Source organism: Rhea americana, unplaced genomic scaffold, assembly GCF_003343005.1.
Source record: "Rhea americana isolate MKP2758 unplaced genomic scaffold, rheAme1 scaffold_20, whole genome shotgun sequence".
NCBI classification, from domain to species: Eukaryota; Metazoa; Chordata; class Aves; order Rheiformes; family Rheidae; genus Rhea; species Rhea americana.
This window is the reverse complement of record NW_028186150.1, coordinates 3,083,415-3,102,594: the sequence shown is the minus strand read 5'-3', so window position 1 is coordinate 3,102,594 and position 19,180 is coordinate 3,083,415. Positions and strand designations below refer to the sequence as shown.

The following is a 19,180-nucleotide window of genomic DNA, read 5'->3' as shown; positions in this document are numbered from 1 at the left end:
GCTATTTCATGGGTCTTGTTTTCTGAATGGAGGAAAAAGTTGTTAGGCCAGAGTTTAAATGCACCTATGTCAAAAGTGTAATATAGGTGGAATTTGCTTAACTGAATGCCTGCATCTAAACCTGAAACTCTCTTAAAAGCCACAGGTGCTTAAAACTGCTAGGATTCACAGCTGGAATTATTGCTGTCTTTGGATTTTATGTGATTACCTCAAGAGCAAGTTATCAACAAATTTCTTAAGATTTTGAAGGATTCATGAACATCATTTAGGTGACTTGTTTCAGAATTCTGAGTAATGTTCAGTGTTACAATAAATACTGCCACGGAAACAAGAGCTCAGTAGTCGATCAAATGTTAAATCATTAGAAAAGCAGTAGATAGAAAATGGAAACCTTGGCCTACTTAAATGCAGTTTGCTTACCCCTTCTCAAAAAAGGATCTCTTTAACATACTGAAAATTTATTAGGTGTTCAGCTCAGCTCTGAAGGGCCAGTCCAGACACAGCACAGCTCACTGACAGCAGCATGTGACTTTTTTGATTTGGCATAAGACCTTCCTGGGGTAGGAGTTTTAATGCTGACTGCCTATCTGAGCTAGCTATATGACACCTTTACTATGCAAAAGGAGATTCCTTTTGATATTGAAGAACTATTGTTAACATGCATTCAGAAGTGCTGGTATTTACAGAGCCAACAAGGGATGGCAAAGACAAATGCTTGCAAATTTTGGCTAATGTAGCTCTAGCTAGGAGATAACCTTTGCTGTGCTTATCTATMTGCCCTGTGCTGGACCCTCAGCTGCTGTTCAAGGAGCAAAGCTTTGCTAGTGATACTGTTAACTAGCAGGATATACATTTCTATTGAATATCTTCAAGCTTGCAGACATTTTTTAGACTTATATTTTATCATTAGTCTTACATACAAGAAATAAAGCAGACACAGCATATGAAGGATGCAGAAGTCAAAACTGCTCCAAGGCAGCCTTGCAATTCTTGGTGTTTGCAGCTCTTTCCTTAACACTCTTTTAGGAGTACTCATGTGCAAGGATAAACTCTACTTGCCCTTGTCCCCTCGAGCATCCCCTGTATGTGTCTGGCCTGTACAATTTTTTTTTCAGAAGGGAATTGTATGACTGCCTGTGCTTTCTAGGGTGGTGTCCTACTTAATGTGCTGTACTTCAGAAACACTAAAATGCTTCACTTGAAGCTTATAAAAAGCAYGAAGTCATAATGGTTCAGTTCCACTTCAAAAAAGAGTAAAGAGTAAATGCAAGTTTTAATTGTTAAAACCTCAAAATTACACTAGCAAGGAAAGACAAAAATGAGCCAGATGAGAAAGGTGTTGCTGTACTACTGGCAGCTCCCATGTATGCAAGGCTATCAATTTGCTCTGTACTCAAAAGCGTTTATTCAGGAATATATGACTAAGTTCCCTGGAGCTCTAAAGTTTGGTCAGTTTTATACATTTTTCTAGAGAAAGTGACAGGTAGCCTGATATGTGTGTACTTGTCATAGGAGTACCAGAGCTGGAAGGAATAATAAGCCTTAGGAAGAGCTGGGGATACTCTTGTTGGGAGAAAAGATCACTGAAGTTGTTACTACTGTGCTGATTAGACAAATCAGAAGTTATCTTGTAAAATGTAGTGCTGAGATCTTTTGCCCAGATTCCAATCTCTGTCTCCACCTGCTTCTCTTCAAATGGCATCTGTGAGGGAGGTGGAAGTGACCCCTGTATTTAGGCCACCTGACATGTTTGTGCTAGAACTTTAACTTTCAGCTTCAACTTAGTCTGTGAATTGAATTTCAGGATCAAATGCAAGATTCATATTTAGAAAGATTTTCTCCCTGCCACTGTTCAAATGCCTGTAGCCAGCAAGGGAGACACCTTTAGCAAGATGGTAGCTGTTGTCTTCTATGTACAATGCACTGAAGCCTCGCACTGGGCGCTGTCCTCTAGCCAACAGCAGAGGACAGCAGATCAGATTATGCTGCAAGTCCCACAACTGTTTCTCTGCTGCCTCCATCCTTTCCTGCTCCTACAAACACACCAGCTGTGCTGGTGAGCCCTCAGCTCCTTGGCCTCCACAGCTGGGGGTGGGCTGCAAGAGCCACCTCTCCCAGCCAGGATGCCTTGGCACAGAACAGGTTCAGCATCCCTGAACTACTCACCAGTAAGCCAGACTCAGACCAGCTGCAGTCACAGCACAGGTGATGCTACTTTCCAGAGAGCAAGGACTGCTTCTGTATTCCCTGGGAAGTCAGGAAATAAAGTAGCTGGCACAGAAAAACTTTTGTTGCAATTAGGTGAAGTACTGCCCTTGAAATGAGGAAAATCAAAGATGCATGTTTTATATATGAAAAAAACAGGAGCCCTTTCACAGCAGTGGAAAGGTGGTAGAAAATGCTGGAAAAGCTGTTACCAGTAGAGACAAAAGCATTTGAAAGTAAGTGGCAAAGACTACAAGTTTTCTGTAGCAAATTCATGTCTATGTAAACAAGACATGAGAGTTGTTCTTTCAGATAAATAATGTAAAAATGGCAAGAAAATATCTTAAAGTTCTTTGAAATTTAATCCATTGTTTTATTGATAAGAAAAAACCYCAAACAAATAGTAGAAAATGTAAATCAAGTACAAACTTTCCTTTCAGGACAATGACCTAATTTTAATTTTGCTCATAGCTTTCAGTGTAACATCTAATTAAGACAGCTGTTAAATGCCTATAATAATAAATTAATAGGGGGAATCTAATAGAATTTTATTGGCATAGTCCAGTTAATTAACATTTAATGGCTGTCTTAAATAGACATCATTAATGAGAATGCCATACAATTGGAATTAAGCACAATCATGTGTCATTGTGCTGTAAATGATGTACATCCTACCATATACGTGCAAGGATGAAGACAATACAACTTTCTATAGCTAGTAGTGTTCTCCCTTGCTTTATTTTTTAACATTATATTTCAATGACACCCTGTCCCCTTAAAAAAAAAAAAAAAAAAAAACACTCCTGAACACTGCCTAGCACTCTTTTGATAAATAACAGCAAGGCATTCATTCTTTACAGTGACTAGAGCTGCAGAGATGTTCACAAGTCTCAAGGTAATCACATGCTAGCAGCACATAAAGACAAATGACAAACAGAGACTAACAAGGGATGTTAACAGCCAAAGCATGTGAAAAGCCTTTACTGCAGTTGATAAATCACCTGAAGAGCCTTTTCATAATGACTCAGTGAGGAGTCCAAGCAGCCCCCATAAATCACTTAAGCTGAATCACTCCCATCAGCTCCTTGACTCATCTCCTGCTCCAGTGTCTTTCACCAGAGCAGAGCCCTGTGCAAGTTCTGCACTCACAGTAAACCTATTCCCATCGCTTGCAAAGGAACTTCCTTACAAATTATATAACATGAGAATGACTCCTCAGCACTGCTTCCCTGCTGATTCATGATCATTTGATCATTCGACATCTCTTCATTAGCAAAGATAGTAAATACTTAATGGATTTACTATTAGCAAATTGGAGAACTAATCACAGCCGTCTGATATGCATCTTCCTTCATATGTTGGATTCAAAATTGCATGAAGGAGATGCATTTTTCTTAATTTTTATACCTAAACTCTCCCTCTCCTATTTATTGCACACACACACCTGTTTCAGTTCAGATTATGTCTTTGATTACAGTACAAAGAGAGGTCAAACCAGTTACTGAATTTTGAATTTTTAAGAGAAGAGTGGGAAAAAGGGGCAATTTCTGTTTGAAAAACTAAGGTGTAGGAGATGCTTGAAATTAAAGCTGTCACATGCAAGATAACACACACAACTGGCTATCTGATGATGAGAAAGGTTTTTAATACTTCCTCCAAAAGACAGGTTCCCCAGGAGTGCAATGGAAACGTAAAAAACCTCCTGAGATACTTGTTCTTTACCAGCCTGGAAGAAAGATTCAGACAGACACCCTTATTTCTGTTTTCCACAGAAATTTTTTATTAAAAGTTAAGTTTCTTAGCCATGCTATAGATAGCTTRCACAAACCAAACTGGATGAAGATGAATTACATCCTCTTTCAGATGCTGGAGGGATTTGTTTGGTTGGGTTTTGAGGGGAAGGGGTGTTATTTTAAGCAAATCAGGTATCAGGCCTTCACAGACACTACTGCCTCTCTGCATTGGTTATTTTTAGAGAAGTCTTACAAAAAGAGCATAAAGTCCCAATTCAGACCAGAGCTTTTTTTAAATGCTGAATTCTAAAGTCTTAGACAAGTTCATCCCACCATCCTAGGGTCCGTTTTAGGATTTCAGATGTGGAAGGATTTATATCAATACAAGGGGTTAAAAGTCATTTCTAAGCATATGACAACCTTTGACCAAGTGATTCTTGCTAAACAAACCTCAAAACATTTTGGATACTGTAATACAATTTGTATAGTAACACATTGTGCTTAATGCATTAGTATTTTTTACTAAAATAATACTCCTTTTGAACTGCAAAAGGTTAAAAAGGATGACTATGCCAGGCAAACACGATTTGGAAAAGTAAGCTGATATATATATATATATACACACACAATATATAAAGCATAGACAAACCTGGCCTAGCTAGTTTCAACACCCATTTGCAAACTGTACGTTTAAAAACCTAGACTGGAAACACTGGTGTCATCTTCTGATAGAAGCACACTGAAAAACAGCATGGGGTAAGAAAGAGTAGAGATGAAAACAGAGTGCAATGTAGAGCTGAGAACAACAACACAGGAAAGGAGAACCAGTCTGGTCGAGGAAAGAAATCCTGCAGAGCACAATTACAGGCACTCATTGCTGTCTGCGTAGGCACTGCGGTAGCCCTGCGTGTCCTCTGCAGATTTCCATTTCTCTAGGGAAAAAATACCCTAATTTTGTTACAGACCATACATTATCCACTAACCACCTGGAAGCTACTGGCCGTTCTCTGCACCTTCRCTTTCTTTATCACTTACAAAGCTTTTATGAAGACTTAGAGATAWCCTTTAACACTGCAGAAATAAACAWGAAGCAGTCCTTGGGAAGTGAACAGAAGCCACAATATCTCTTCAAAAACTTAAGAAATTACTCACTTTGCAAGGCAGATGCTGTCCTTGCGCATTCAACAGCCTTGCTGGAAAGGGCTGAGCTTGCCACAGAGCTCTTGCAGCAACCCAGGTCTGCACAGCACAGGGGGTTTCTGCTGCCCTGCAAGTGGCATGTGCCCAAGAGCATGCATCACACAAAGCTTATATTATACTGCTTTCTTAAGTAGCATCCATTGCCTCATCTCTCATACCTGCAACAGTTCCTTTTTTCTGATCCCCTCCCCACTCTTTTTTAACTCATTCAAAACACAGTTGTGATGTTGGGCAGGCCCCACTGGGYTGGAAGAGACACTCACCTGGGACAATTCCTTGCTTCTCAGCATCAGCACCATGTTTTCAGGAAGAAGGAGCATCACCTCAACATCACAGAGGCRCTGCTTTCCTCTGAACAGAGCAGTTCCTCAGCCCCTTACCAGAACAGCTGCCCACACTCACTTCCTAATTACAAGTCTCCAAATATACCCAGATGAGTTTTCTAATTAACAGAAAATGCCAGTCAACCTTCTGCTGCTGCAGGACAAGGGTGAGCCCTGTTGCAACCATTCACACAGCCACACTTAGACCAGAGCATAGCTCATCTCCAGCTCCTGCTGCTCGGACCTCTCCCCCCCCATACACTCTGAAGTTTCCCCAGCTAATCTCCCTTTGCATCTGCACTGATATTACCCTTGGCAATGCCAATAAAAGGCTTCAGCAGTCCCTCACCTGTCCTTTTTTGGCACCAACACTACAGCAGCCTCGTCCTCCTCAGCCTGTGCTCTGTGAGACGCTTGAGCAGTAACACCAGAGCAGAAAGTCCCCAACAGCCAGTAGTAGCRAATACCTATTACAGACGGTTCTCCAGCACCACCACAGGTGAGGCMAATGCCTAACAGTTGGCCTCTTGGGCAACATCAAAACACCAAACAAGCTCTCTTGATATAGAAAACACCTGAATACTTTGAAAAGACTAACTTGCATCTGCTGTGCCTCTTATCCCACCTGTATTGCCTTCTTGTGCCCCAGGCCAGGTAGTTAGCGTGCAGGCCCTGGTGAGTAAAGCATATTAGTTGATACATACACAGCAAAAGCTCACCTTCATCTGTCTTGCTAAGCAGAAACAAAAATCAGATTTACAAAGCTAACGGTACTACAACATTCACCAGACTGTGGTCCTACATACCAGRTCAATAAATACAGCTTTGAATTATACGACAACAGTGACCGTTCTGTGGAATTTCATTGAGGTTTTACCCGCCTCTGTCCCACACTCCCCCTCTTTCAACGCTACCGTTCCTATGGGAACTACCTCCTGCTCTGAGCCACGTTCCCTGCAACGTTTCCTTGATGAATGTGCATTCGTTTCGTAAGACAGGAATCTCCTTCAGTGTACTGGTTTAATAAACTAATTAGCAAAAGTAAAAAATGCGAGGATCGAGCACCCGCTGCCRTGCAGGGGAGCAGTTACATCTGGCAAACACACAGCTCCCGGGCTGCAGGACAAACCGGGCCTGGTGCTCCCCGGCCGGCAGGCTCCTGACGCCTCCTCCTGCACCGTCTGCCTGTTGGACGTGGGTTACGGAGAACTACGGGATCCCCCCAACACTTAACAGTGGCTTCAGAGCCCTCCCCATTAAGGAGCCCTGCTGTTTGCTATGATTATATTAGTCAGACCAGTACCTTATAATCAGCAAGAAGAGAAAAAAAATCTAGTAACTCACTCACTCAGTAAAATAACATGACTGACGGTTTTGAACTGGGTGGGTGAAGGAAAAGGCATAGCCAAAACTTTAAGGTCTATCCTGCTCTGCTCTCCAGACAACACTTTATTTTTAACCTATTACTTTTCTCARTTCTGATACAAACTTCCCACAGAACCTAACTTTTGCCCAACACAAGTGATTTAAAACATATTAATTTTCATTTCAGATACTGACCAATCTTCTAAAAGCCACTGCCCTCTATCAGCAGCTGAACAGCATGTTAAAGATTTGCAGCACAGGCCTGTAAATACAAATCTCCTCATCGCATATTGGTTAATGAATTCAGCCTATCATGTCATTCAGTTCTCAGAATTAGCTCCTAGCCTCATGATATGTGTACACTTTTGACAGAGCCCCTGACCTTAAAATACATGAAAACATATATGTGTATTTCACTGACCTCAGTGGGATTTCCTGTGATAGCAGTAAATAATAATACAGCTATAATACTGATGATAACACTCATGTGAGAGTTTCTGGAAGTATGCTATTACCAGAAACACCAAAGGATGTTGGCTTGACCTCAGTTTTTAAGTCCATAATCAAAACTGAACATGAATGCCATGTCCTCATGTGCTTGTTAAAAGCAGAAGTAAAGATTTTAAAAAYAAAACCTCCAGTGTAACTGTGATCACTTGTCCAGGAGTCAGGGATTTCCAGCTGAGCTATGTGGCTCTAAGTCCCAGACACGTAACAAGGATAAACGCTATTTTTGTGCCTGTCCAACTGCCAGATCAAGACCTTTGAATACAAGCTCCCTGGTCATCCTCTAGTGTCCACACAGTTATCAGCTCCAAAACWGAGTCCCTCAAATAGTGTTAGTTTGGGGAGAAGGAAAAATAGGATTATGTACTTCTTGTAAATGTTAAAACAATCCATAAATCAGAATAACTTTTTTTTTAATAAGGTTTTCTGCAGCACTCTGCCATGCGTATTCTTCCTCTAAAGGATTATTTCAAAATTATGGACTAGGAAATGTTCAGCTAGATAGTTCTTGGGTGGCTGAGGTGCTCRCTGAAGAATTTAAATGATGTAATAGCAATTGAGCATCCCATTATATGGCTGCCTAATTAATGTAAGTGATAGTTATGTCTCACTCACAGAGGATTATTTTACACGTAGGAAAATCTACTCACTGCCACAGTAGCCATTTCAATAGTTTTTATAGGAGCAGCTGCATTATGGCTTCATTGAGTAAAAGGTAAGTAGCCATCCTAAATAATGAAGATTGAAGGTTTAATACTCCCAATAAAGAATCCTGCAGCTTTTTTATTTCAAAAATTAGAGTTTGATTGCAAGCATATGATAATGAGAGGAAAAAGCACTCTGGCACATGGAATCCTTCTGCAGCCTGAGCTCCTTGGGAACTTCCATTTCTTTTACATAGAAATACAGRAAAATAAGCAAAAGAAAAGAGCAAAATAAGCACTTCTTTACTTTCCATGATAGCATGTCCTATCCCCAGCCATACTGTGGCAACATTTCTGTGGATAAGGGATACACTGGATTGTGCCTGTTATAAAGCTGACATTACTGGAACAGCTGCATACCACTAATCATGTACACACAAATTTCCTCAAATAATGAGAAGTGCCCAGCTAAAACCCATCTGACGGAAGAGGCACAGACATAAGCCAGCCTTGCAAGCTTGTCTTGGAATTATAGCCTATTACAGCAGCATCTCTCTCTCTCAATCTCTCTCTCTCTCTTTTTTTTTTTTTTGGTAAGGCTATAGTCAAGGGACTTGGCATTTCTGTTACGAGACCCTGTTTCATGGGTTATATATCAGAGATTATAACAACTATAAAAATTCAAATGAGATTTAAAACTTGGCATGAGCATTCCTGCTTGGGATCTAGTATTTTTAAGCAGTTCTTTGCAGGGAATGTTGAAACTCTACTTGTTCTGCATGTTATTTTAGGTCTCCATTGTTACATAATTCTCAGTCTAGATTCTTATGCACTCCCCATCRCAGTCTTCAAGTAATCTCTTTTCACAGCTACATTTTCAAAATGGTTGTTCTGAGCTAGGACGATTGATTTGACATCTGGTTCTCCAAAAAGCAAACATCCAAGAAGGATTTTAAAAGAACTTCTGTTCCAAGGCAGCCACTTTTTTTCAGTAATAAAGCACCACATGTGTTTTAACAAGTAAAAAGTGGCAACAACATTAAGCTGAATTATGGTAACACTGACTACGAAACAAGCTGTCTGGGGATTTGCAAACAATCTCCAGATGCCTGCAAAAGATCTGATTTATCAAACACACCCCAGGCTGGATTTGTCGTGGTTTTGTACTTTCTAATAAAAGAGTTGTGTAGTACATTTTAATAAAAAAGGTTTGCAGTATTTATTCACTGTTGGKTTTTGTGAAAGGTCTTCCATGTGTATATGGAAGTAAAATAAATAAAGCACATGATCCTTATTTTTAATTGTACATTTACAGTGTAGTGTCTCTTATTTGCAGTGACTAGTGAACAACAGCTTTAGGTCAGCATTGCATCTAGATAATTACCTTCATTCCTGGTTTTGTAAACAAACAAACAAACAAAAAAAAAAAACACTACAACAAAATTGGGGTAATTCTTCAGGATTACTTAGAAAACTTAGGGCTTGTCCCAGAGAACAGTAAGATCTTCCATTTCTGTGGGAAGACTTACTTCCATGTTTAACAGAAAGTGAGTTACTAAGGTGAACAGACTGCATAATTAAACTCAATTAAGCATGTGCAACATGCACTGTAACAACATTCACTTTGGTGAAGTGCTAAAATAGCTTTCGTTTGCCTTCTGGCAGTCTGCCTCAAAGAACCACCCATCTCTTCTTCTACCCAGCCATTAGTTCTATGAAAACATATCATGAATTTTAGCTATTTTGCCAAAGATGATATTGCGTAGGGGGAGGCAAAGAAAAACTTCTTATAGCTACAAGTAGAAGATAATATTAGCACCTGAGCAGGGATCATGCTCTGACCAAACATCAGTTTCACACAGAAGTGTGGGGAGGTGAGCTTTGGAAGACAGGTCACTTCTTTTTAAACTACTGGTTCCTGAGCATATTTCAAAGACAGTTTTCATTCTTTACAGCAGAATGGTTTGTAGCTTCAAGTAAACTACATAAAAATCTTGTGCCTTGGTTCTCAGCCACAAGTACCAGCAGAAAGCAGCAGCGAGACAGTTAAAGGATGCAACAGCAGTGGACAGGACCAGGCTAAACCAGGCACCAACATGCAGACTGGCTATCCAACAAGACTGCTCCAAACATGATGCAAACAACAAAGCCCTGGAGATGTTACTTGTAATTTTCCCAGAAGACCTCACATCATGCTTTGGGTGTATATTTCCCCTTAGCATTTGTTATATATTTCCTAAATTAATTATTATTTTGTTGCTTCTGTGCAGCTGACATGAAAGTACTACAGATTATTTCCTCACCTCATGGCTATCCATTCAATGCCCAGAACAACACATTTTGCTGTGGTACCAGAAGATGGAGCCACATACTCACAGTTTCACAAAGTAATTTTTTTTTTCTTTTTCTTTTTTTTTTTTTTTTTTTTTTTTTTTTTTTGCTCTGCTCTGACAAAAAATACCCATGAAGCTGACAGTGTCTAGGAACTGCTCCCTTACCTAGTATGAACTTGCTGTTTTACTGCACTTGTGTGCACAGCTAATCTGGTGTAAATCTTACCCCACGTCACCTGCCTTTTCCAATGTCTCCATAACAAATGAACATTACTTACTGCAAATACATATTTTCTGAATTGCCTTCTATGTCAAAATCAAAACAGCAAATATAGAACCAAATTAAGCCAGGCATTTCCAACTGGTAAAATATCACACCTTGTATTTCCCTTATGAAGGGATATATTCTTAAAGGAAGTTAGGCACGTCCCAGAATTATTCACTGATCTAAGACTAACTTCTCATCTTTTTAAAGACYAAATAAATGTAGTTACAATCTCATGTTTACTCTGTGTCCTACACCTTAAAAACACACATCCAAAGGAGAAAACAGCATAGCTTTGTGCTCTGCAAACCCTTCAGCATTGCTGCAGCCGCTCAGAATAAGCTGTGCGTTTGATGACACTGGGGCATGCCCTTGCCCAGCCCAGCAGCATGGTGTGGCCTTGCCAGCATGGCAGGTTGCCAAAGAGGTAAGACACAGTTTGTTCTTCTCACTGTTAAGAAGGACAATACCCCCCCAACACACAGCATTCTGCTTCCAAACCTAGCTGCCAAATGGAGCCCGTGGGAGATGCTCCTCCAGGGCTGTAGCCAGGCTCCACTCCAGGACATCTCCATCCACTGCCCTGCAGATCCACAGAGACTGCACCAGCACCAGTGGTCACCACGTCACATGGGGTGGGCAAAGAGCATCATCCAACTCCTCAGCAGCCCCACACTGAGCCATAGGGCTGACGAGTCTGAGAGGGAATACGCTGACCCCTTCCCTCAGCCARCAGCCTTGTCTTGTACCACACAGCCGTCACCATGATATATTAAGATGAAGTGAGCTATTGTAAAATGACATGTATTTGAGCGAAAGAGAAACTCTTTAGCAAAGGTATTAAAGCCTATTAGTGTTTTCCTTTGTTGGCTACTCGCTCCATTTCAGCTGTACAAGCAGCCAGTCCTAGAGAATCAGATCAAAGTAAAATAATAAAATACCTAATAAAGCCAGCAGATATCTCTCAGGTAAAAACGGTTACTGCGAAAGAACAGTATCAGGTCCTTTCATGTCCTTTCCTGGCCTGGTAGCATCTCAAGTGACTATAAAATAGTTTTAAATACRCATATGTAATTATTCTTGTTGTCTCCTTTCCAGATGGGGTTTGGGACAGCAGAAGCAGGCAACTAGTTTTACTCCAATTCAGTTCATTAGTACAATCCTGCAACCTCTTAACCACTTAGCAGCTCTCTAAAAGGTCATTAAAAATGAAGCTAGGAAAGCATTCTGTTAAAATGGTTCACCAAACACTAAAGCATTTATTTTTGACAGAATCTAAATACAAACGCTTTGGCTTGCTGTCAGCGGTACCTACTCGTACGTCACACACGACTTCAGCTCTCATCAGTCCTTGGGGAACCACAATTTGAGCAGGGAAAACAGGAAGGCGTGTGTGACACTGAGGAGGGCCCACACTGCGTGAGATCTGGAGACAAGTGTCATCCTCTATCTGGAATTCAGGAGTGCCACGAGGCAGCTTGGGTACATGGACCAACTAGAGTACTAGTTATTGATAATTCTCAGGTTTTACTCCAAAAATTGTAGGCTCAGGCACATCTCAAACAATTAAGGTGCCACTGAGTGACTAATCCGAAGAAAATGTCATACTAATCCTTTTTCCCATTTACTTCAGTGCTATGACCTGAAGCTCARTTACAGCTTTTGTTGCCAGGATTTCTGAACAGTGTCCTAGGCACTCACACAAGTTCCCTCTATCATTTTTGGACAATCACTTGAAGCTTGGATTTGTTTTCTCTGCCTGTAATACAGGGATAATACTCAATACCTTAATGGAGCACTACATTTGGAAATCACTTTGCTGCTGGGAAAGCACTCAATAAAGGTATAAGGGTGCTGCTGGTTGGGGCCCTGAGTGAACMGAAGGACTTCCATACTCTTCCCCTCCACAATCTAGGTCCCCTGCATAGCAGCCAGAGCCACAGCAGTGGCTCCAGTCAAACTGCAGGAGATGGAGATGTATCAGAAATGCCCATAGTGTATGCAGCGGTCAGCTGTGCAGCGAAACACCAAAAGTGGCTCTACCATGTATCTGCTTAATCTGCTTCATCCTACATAACGCACACAAGCMACCCGGGCAGAGTCTGTACAGTATGTTAGCTGTATCCTGACTATATCACCTTCACTGTCACGCTCTTTCTCCCCAGAGAGAAATAGAAATCCCAGACAGAAATACGGGATTCCTATTGAAGATCTGCATTGAAACAGGRCAGCCATCTGAGGAAACCTCCGGGAGGAAGTGGAAGAGGCCACACTGCTGACAGTCCAGACAGAAGGGAACTCAATCTCCTTTGTAAGGAGACCAAACATATCACTTAATAAAAACAAGGCATCCTACAATGAACCTCTCTTTCCCATATTTATTCCTCTCTAAACACAGCAGTACACAGATTATAGGAAATGGTTTTACATTTAACTTCAGCCCCAAGTGGTAAAGAAACGGATTGTATCCCACAATGTACATTTGCATCTACCACCATTTAATGGATGTTTTATATATGCTATATACTACTGTGTTTTTATGGAAAGGCAAAAAAAATTACTTGGGAATTTGTTTTTAATTAAGCAATAAGGCTCAATGGGGTACTGCTATCATGCAATAAAACCACTCCTGGGGTGTTGTGAGGCATTTGGTCCAGATGAGTGCTTCAAATCACCCCCAGATTGTGATTAGATGATTACTCCCTGGAGTTAATATTAGATAGTTCTCTCTAGAGTTGTCTTATTGCTATTATAAAAAGTCTTCAACATGGGGAAACTAAGTAGCTTTTGTGCTTGAAGAAGATGAAGTTCACAGTTTTGACTGTTGAGTAGCTGTCTGAGCTGTGTCGGTCTCACAGATCAATTTACCTATTTAGCATGCGTGAAAGATCATCTCAGTGCATTCCTTTGACCCAAACAGTTTTACAATTAAGTGGCTTCCTTTTTTTCTAGGAGATGGAAAGATATAAAGAAACAAATAACTCCAGAATAAAGCAATCCCAAGACAAAGAGCTGAGGAATTTGATTCCGAGATATGTATTACTGGCTTTATCTTTCTGTAGGGAATAATGAACCCTAATCACTATTATGCTAATTGTACTAATGAAGGCCAATGCATGCAGTAATAGTAAAAGATTCTCCCAAGTTGGGTGCATGAGGAGGTGCACAACCTGAGGCATTTGTGGGGGCTCCCAAGCTAATAAATTCAAACAGCTCATGGTAAAGAGCCAAATTTTGGAATCCTCCCCTGCCTCCCCGCAGCTGCTCTTCAGGGTTGAAGTTAAAGTATTTCTTTCTGGAAGAAAAACAAAACCCAAACCAAAGCCTTCTGCATATCTCAGCACACCAGAAAGAACTCTCAGGAAACATTAACTCTCGCAGGCCCCTTCCACTRCCAAAAAGGCCATAAAAGGGGATGGTGCTACAGGTGTGCAGACATTTTTTGCGCAGCCTCTCGACCTGCAGTACACAGCATAGTCCTCCACTGCTCCTTCAGACGTCCCCAAACTGCAAAGCATACAACTCCTATTACACTTCCCAAATAGACAATAAGTTTTACACTTCACAGTAAGAYGTGATCCTTCACACTCATCCTTTGCACGCTGGTCTAAGTCACATCTCAGACCTTGCACAACCCAGTCAGTGATACAGTTTTTCTAAAAGCCAATAAACTTCCTTCCACTACAGATACTTCTGTGGTTCCTCCTTCAGCTCAGCACCTTTCCATTTAAAGATTCAACATGCCTACAGATTCTCAGCCAAGCTGCAGTTTGTCCTTTTGATTGTCAGGATGTTAGCAGAACACTCTGAAAACCCCACTGCCTTTTTGTTTACTCTTAYATATGAAGAGTATGAAAGGAAATAAATATTTCCTTACTTTTTTCCTTCCCCTTTCACAGAACTCTCTGTAACATGCATTTGATGCACAAAACTTCCTCAGAGGCCCGGGGCGTTCACAACAGATGCCCTTCTGTGCAAAAGACACTGATGCAAGGCAGGGTGTGGGTCCCTGGCAAGGAGATGAGTCCCTTTCTGAGCAAGGCACACACTCAGCCTAGGCAGCAGCTCCTAAGGAAAGAGACCAGAGCATGTTCTTCATGTAAACAGAAGCCATATGGGCAAAGGAGGATTTCTCAATGAAACTCTTTTATGTGTCTTTGACTAATCAATCATAGGTGAACACACTTACATCGTTTTAAACTGATGATTATCACATTCTTGTTCCTGTACTTTTTCCACAGTTTTAATAGTTGAAATGCTTAATCTACCTAAGTTTAGCGTTTGAAATACTTAACTGTTCACTATGATTTATCTTGTGCAATAAAAGCACACTCTGAATATGAGATCACTGTTTAAATACAGCATCAATAGTAACAAAAGAGTTCAGATGAAGAACACGCACAGAATAATGTTATTTKGGGAGGAGAGTTGAGCCCCAAAGATGCACTACTCTGTCACAGCAAGCTGCAAACTGCTTTCAGCAGCTTTTTTAGATATCTCTCTTTTTTCCACATTTATTTCATATGCTGTTCTTCTAACATTACACCCCTCACTCCACTGGCTGCCCGCACCTTCTCACAGTTCTGGCATTTTATACACTCTTACCTCACCCTCTTTTTCACCTTCCCCTTTCATATTTTGATAAGAACCTGCTCCCATTACTGGAAAAACACTACCCAGAAATGGTGGTCTGGCAGTATGCCTAACTTACTGCTTGTTCATCAGTGTACTCACCCATCCCGCTCCTCAGGACACAGCAAACTTCTGTACAGGAAGTTGCGTTAAACAGGAGTACAGAAGCTTTCCTCTTTGTACGTCCCCACACCAGGCAGCTTTCACGTGAAACTTGGAGATGGCCAGACTCAAAGCGACTGACCCATTTGATGTATCCACTCAGAAAATGATCACAAAGTTCAAAGCGCTTACGTGCTGCTGAAGACAGAAGGAACCATGAGTTAGTTACACTGCCTGAGAAAAACAGACTAGGGAACATGGACAAAACTGTTTTCTGTTAAAATACTGCAACGATCTCTTATTACCTGATAGGAGCCACTTTAATGATGCTGGCTTCTTTATGGTAGTATTGCTTCCATAGCTGTGTCAACATTAGCAGCACTAGCACAATTGCTCCACGGTCTCTGCAACATGTTAGTCACAGGCATGTGTTCATGTCCACCAAGGCTGTTGAAGATAAACGCTATTAATTTGGGGAATACAGTTTTTACCCACTTCTAACTGCCCAGCCTATCTCCAAAGCAGCAGTTTGACTATTCCCTCCTTCCTTGCTTGGACCAGCTCATTTTTCAACTATAAAATGCTGTTGCTATCTTTAACTGATGGTGTGAGACGCTGCGGGGGCTGCACTGCAAGGCAAGGCATGTCCACCTCCCGGCGGCTGCAGGTTCTCACACACCTCTTCATGCTCCCGGAAGCAGAAGTCATACCACTGCCCAGTGTGCACTCCTGACACATCCACCACACTCCTGCCCACCTTCTGCTTGGCCTCACAAGTGTAAATCAGTGGATTTGGTTTGTTCATGCTTTTAAATTTTAAGCTTTTTCATCTCTTATGTTTTTAGTATACTCTATCATCCACCATGGTACACACTGATGGCATCATATAAAGAGCAATTCAGTGATAAAATACCCACAGTATTTTAGACTTAGGAAGGGGAATCTAAATGGAATCACATGTTCCAGGCTGATTCAAAACTCCATTTTGGACCAGATCTTTTTACCACTTCTGTGATTGCAATTACAGGCCATTGTGAATAGAACAAGCTATTAAAACTGAAATTGGCTTAGTAGGCAAATCCTTAGCATTCCTGTCTCCCACTAAGTTTCGCCACTGCTATTTATCACCAAAAATTAAGAAGAAACAAGAAAAACACCTTATCCTTCGACAGTACTGAGATGCCCAAACAATTGCCAAACACAAACAAAACACACAGAGCCTAAAAATAAAACAGGCTTGTGCACTGACAGCCACTTTGTATAATGCATTTCTACAGAGCATTTAAATTTAGCCTATGTAATTCACCTTTGTGGTCATTACTGGTTTTCAACACTTCTGTTGCAGCTCTGTCTGAAGGCCATGCACAGTCCAGGTATACACATGCACTGGGTATACATAACCAGGAAAAATGGTACTGAAGGTCTGAACAGGGAAGGATAACTTACAGCAAACACCAAAGCTCTCATAATGCAAACTTCCAACTTAGAATCCGCAAGGGTGAGTGTTTTTGTGCTCCTCGCATATGACAGCTTTTGTAATTTCAATGATCAATGAGAGATTTGAGCTGGGATACAACCATCACAGCAACATGGGGCTGTGATGAGTCAGGAGCTCCTGGGGCTCTTCTCAGCCTCCCAGTGATTCACTCTGAGCTGGAGCTGGTCTGCTGCTGAACATGATGGCAAATCACCCCCTATTCCAACTTCAATGATCAAGCTGCAGATGACCGTATCTAACTCGCCGTGTTTCAGTTTTACTATCTGTAAAGAGGATATAAAACACCACATGGTTGTTAGAATTTATGCTGTACTTCAAGATCCAACAACTAAAGCTCTGCACGTGTGTAAAATACAGCCATGATGTTAAAAAGGGAAAACCATATTTATTGTATGATGTTGTTTTACACGAAAGGTTGAAGAATAAGTAGGTCTCAAGGTTGCTTTCAGGAATATTTTCACCACTCTGACAATTGTTTTGCTGTCAGATTCCTAGGAACAATTCAAAAAGTCAGCAGCTTCCTGTATTTGAGTCTAGGAGAAGCCATGTGGACACAACAAACCCTTGAAAMTCATCTGTCTGGCAGCTGTTTCAATGAAAACCTTGGGATTGCCGATATTTTGCAAACTGACATTTTCAGTCCAGAGTTTAAATCTGTATTGACAGAGAGGTGTGTAAATCTGTAAATTTTTTTGCACAGTCAAACTCCAAAGCACGTCATTTTTCAAGTATACATACAGTGCTGGTAGGGCTCCAAAGATGCAAATCAATTACAGCAATTCAAAAAATTCTAAAATAGATCAGCTGAGTCCACTGGCACCCAGATCAGACAAACACTCATCCCTCCAGACACTCTCACAAGAGCATCGGATGGAGATTATTCATTCTTTTAAGTAACCTTAATAATGACTTACTCACTCATTAAGTAATAGGACTATTCCAAGTTTATTTGAATAAAGCCTTCATATCACACCGAATCTCCATGGTTAAAAAACTGTTTTGTACAGTGACAAAATGACACATAAATCAATTAAAATCACTACTTATTTTATGATCATGGAGGGTTCTTAACATCCTGAATAGAATTCCAAATTTGAGTTTTATTCAAAATAATTTTATAAAATGTCTGCTTTTTTAAACATGCACTAAACATACACTGTGCTCAGAATTTAACAGATGTTTTTGTTACTATTATAACCTAATCCTTTCCTGCAGGCTGTTGTAGTAACTTCGCCACTAGAACATAATAAAGAGCCATTTTCTCCCCTGCAGAGTTTACCTTTGGCTGACTCAGCCCGAGCAGCTGCAGTTTCCTTTACTTGCTTTGAAATTATAGCATCCCAGTYGGGCAAGATATTTCTGCTACTGAGAAACAAGTGGTTTTGGAGAAAATGCCAGAGGTAGTAGTTCTGATAATGCAACCAGAGAAAGGTAAAAAGACTGTAAAAGCTGGTAATTTGGGCTGCAGCTTTTCTGAGTGGTCTCACAAATGTTTAACTTTTACAACCCGGGGGAAAAAAAAAAGCTTCTGAGGCTGCCTATCAAATGGCTTTTAAGATTACTGGTTAAACTCTCAGTTTATACCTCAGCTCAACTCAATGCATTAAAACTAGGATGTAACAGCTTCCAAAGACAAGGGAAAAAAAAAAGAAAAAAGAGTTCTCAAATGCAACTGGTTAATGCAGGAGGTGCAGCACGTACTTCAAGGCTTCCTTTCCCTGCGTAGCAGCTGCCTGAACTCACTTCCACCTTTCACTGAAGAGGGAGAAAGTAAAAAAAAAACAACCTCCAAATCCCAGACATGGGGATAACCCAGTGCCTCATCTGCCGCCGCGCTGACGGCTACTGCCCAGGTGAGCCTGTTACAGCCAGGTGAGAAACAAGAAATCAAGACACGGGGTCTCGTGGTGAAGACTACGGAAAGGATAACCAAACCGGGGGTTCAAAGAATTACAGCACGTTGCGGGAAGAGAAAAMGGGTTCAAGAGTAATAATCTATGGCTGGTTAGATGCGACTTACTCTGGCAGCTAAGGCAACTTCGGACATACTTAGCTCAGGGCTTTGTATGTTTACAGTTACTCCTGCGTTAAACACCATTCTGTCAAGCATTGCCTTCYGCCCCGGGCAACCTTCCCGAGCGCGGCGCTCCGCCCAGGTGCCGCAGGCGGTCTGCACGCGGCTTCCACACAGAGCGGCCTCAACCGCGAGAAGCGGCCGCGAGGGCAGCTGCGCTTCACCTCCTCAAGCGCCCCGGCCCCGGGCCCGGCCTTCCCGCCGCCCTCCCCGCGCCGAGAGGCGCCGAGGGGCCCGCTGCGCCCCGCGGGCGCTCCCGGCAGCCCCCGCGGCCGTGTGCGGGGCGGTGGGGGGGGCGG

At 41.5% G+C, this 19,180-nt stretch overlaps 1 long non-coding RNA gene across 1 annotated transcript; it reads right to left on the bottom strand.

Annotated features, from left to right (window-relative positions):
* Positions 1–15,315: 15,315 nt before the first annotated feature.
* On the bottom strand, positions 15,316–17,064 carry LOC146596498 (uncharacterized). Its single transcript, XR_014895712.1, has 3 exons — positions 16,756–17,064; positions 15,615–15,756; positions 15,316–15,507 (listed from the first exon to the last, which is right to left on the bottom strand). It is a non-coding gene; the product is annotated as an uncharacterized LOC146596498 (long non-coding RNA).
* Between the last annotated feature and the right edge of the window lie 2,116 nt (positions 17,065–19,180).